General features: G+C 46.2%; 1 pseudogene; it reads left to right on the plus strand.

Annotated features, from left to right (window-relative positions):
- Nucleotides 1-956: 956 nt before the first annotated feature.
- On the plus strand, nucleotides 957-1,247 carry LOC105819270 (annotated as a pseudogene).
- Nucleotides 1,248-2,865: the final 1,618 nt, after the last annotated feature.

Consider the following 2,865-nt stretch of genomic DNA (forward strand, 5'->3'; position numbering starts at 1 on the left):
CCTCTCACTCAATTCTCAATCTATTCCAATTTGGCTTTTATCCTGATCATTTCCCACCAAAGAGCTCTCTTTCACATCAATGATGGCATTCACATCACCAAATCAAAAAAATATACCTTTTCTGCTATTTTACATGGCCTTTGATCCTCTTGACCACTTTCTCCTTGAAGCACTCTCTTCCCTTGGTTCCCAAGCTTTGCTCTTGTGAACTAAAATAAAATTTTAAGGCTCACCCCCCACCGGCTGACTAAATGGACCCCTTCCTGGCCAAAGGAATATCCTAAAACTAAATTGCCTGCCAGGAGGAAGGAGGTCAGACATGCCTCATCATGCCCCCCTCCCTTCTTGGTGACATCCTTTATAACCCATTAACAGGCCTAAGGGTATGCAAGACAAACCTGCAGGTTCTCAATTTACACAACTAATCTATGTCCCGGGGCTTATCTCTGATAAAACAGCTCCTTATGTTGAAACATTCCAAGCCTTTAGACAAAGCTTCGTGTCTTTAACCAATTACATGTCAAAGAATCTTTAAACCCACCCATAACCTGTAAGATCCCCACCCCTTCGAGATGGTCTACCTTTTCGGGCCAAACCAATGTATGCCTTCCATGTGTTGAATTATGACTTTACCTGTACCCCCTGTTTCCCTGAAATGTATAAAACCAAACTGTAACTCAACCTCAGCGAGTCCACTTGCTCAAGCCTCTTGGGCATGGCTCCGGGTCATGGTCCTCAAATTTAGCTCAAAGTAAAACTCTTTAAAATTATCTTGGGGGGGGCGGGGGGGGCTGCGGCCCTGGAGTAGGGGCTGTGGCGGTTCGAGGGACCGGGCTGAGGTGCCTGCGGGGCTGACAAGAAGCTACTAAAGTTCCTGGGGAAGCAAAGTAGAATTTCCTAGGAACATAGTGGATGGAGAGGAGAAAACCTATGATGGCTGTGAAGGCCCTGATGCCATGTATGTCAAACTGATAGCTTCTGATGGTCATGAATTTATTGTAAAAAGAGAACATGCGTTAACATCAGGAACAATAAAAGCCATGTTGAGTGGCCCAGGTCAGTTTGCTGAGAACGAAACCAATGAGGTCAATTTTAGAGAGATCCTTTCACATGTGCTATCAAAACTATGCACGTATTTTACCTACAAGGTTCGCTACACTAACAGCTTCATGGAGATTCCTGAATTCCCAATTGCACCTGAAATTGCACTGGAACTGCTCATGGCTGCTAACTTCCTAGACTGTTAAATAAAATAAATTATAATAAATAAAATAAAATTACTTTACGGAGTTTGGTCTTTTTTCCGTTGACAAGATTGGCGCCCAGATGTGGGGCTCAGAGAAGACTCAGGACCCCCAAGGAGCAGCCCGAACTTGGCGCCAGGTACCGGTGTGGCCCTTTTGGGCCCTCCAACTCTGAGCTTCTCCTTGGGTGGAACTGGTAAGTCCTCCTGAGCTCCAGACCTCCCATTTTTGGTTGATGGTCTTGGTTTACTCTGAGGTGGTTCTTTTCCTAGGAATTGTTGTTTGGGATCCTAACTTAGATTTGGAGGTGCATTCTAAAGGGTCATCTCCGTTGTCTTTTTATCCTAAAATTAATCTGAATTGGCTTTTCTGTGCATTTTTGAAAGAGGAAACCTAACTGTCTTGTTTGTAGATAAATGAGAGACTGAGTTCCTCAGCTCCGAAGAGAAGGGGCATCTTACTCCTCCCAGCCTCGGCAGCCCTGGGTGACCGGGGTCCTGAGTGGGAGTTGCCTGGGGCGATTCCCCGAGGCGCGAGTGGCCCTATAGGGAACCCCCCAACAAATTAATTAAAAGAAGGCTCGTGGCCGGGCGCGGTGGCTCACGCCTGTAATCCTAGCACTCTGGGAGGCCGAGGCGGGCGGATTGTTTGAGCTCAGGAGTTCAAGACCAGCCGGAGCAAGAGCGGGACCCCCGTCTCTACTAAAAATTAATCGGACAACTAAAAATATATAGAAAAAATTAGCCCGGTATGGTGGCGCATGCCTGTAGTCCCAGCTACTCGGGAGGCTGAGGCAAGAGGATCGCTTGAGCCCAGGAGTTTCAGGTTGCTGTGAGCTAGGCTAACGCCAGGGCACTCACTCTAGCCAGAGCAACACAGAAAGAAGGCTCGTCCAAGAAACGCATATAAGAGCTGATCCCTTGGCGTTTTGAGCCCTCTTGGAGGTACTAGACCCCCAAGAGAGAAACTGAGACACGTAAGAGGGTGGGACCGACTCAGTGGTGAAACACTGAGGAGCCCCACCCACAATCAGCACACTCTGATCCACGACACCAAACCCTATATTACAGTTCGGTTGCTTCTTTTAAAGAAAAATGGGAAATCCTTTAAAAATGAGGGAAGACAAGGAGAATGAGCCCTGTTGGGCACCCCGGTTGGTTTGTGGTACCTCTACTTGCAAGTATCTGTGTAAATGAAGACGTTCAAAGTCATGCCAAGTTTTTTCTAGGGCTCCAGCTGGTTATAGCTAATTCTTGTGCACCAGTTTTTATGAAAGGGCAAATTACATCAAGGAAAATCCAGAGCTCAAATGGTTGACCTACCACTATAGAGTTAAAATGTCTCAAGCTGTTTCTTTTTCTGGCTACTCTAAAACCTGATAACTTTTTCTACTGATGTTAAGATAACTCATTGTTTATGGTATTCACGATTGAAAGGCTACCTGGAGATCCTGCAGCCAGTTCTAGCTAAAATGCAAACACTGAAAACTCATTTTGAACTGAAGGGAAAAAAAGGGTTGTTTTGTTTTGTTTTGTTTTTGAGACAGAGTCTCACTGTGTTGCCCGGGCTAGAGTGCCGTGGTGTCAGCCTAGCTCACAGCAACCTCAAACTCCTGGGCTCA

The sequence above is a fragment of the Propithecus coquereli genome, unplaced genomic scaffold, assembly GCF_000956105.1.
Source record: "Propithecus coquereli isolate 6110/MARCELLA unplaced genomic scaffold, Pcoq_1.0 Scaffold478, whole genome shotgun sequence".
Classification (NCBI taxonomy): domain Eukaryota; kingdom Metazoa; phylum Chordata; class Mammalia; order Primates; family Indriidae; genus Propithecus; species Propithecus coquereli.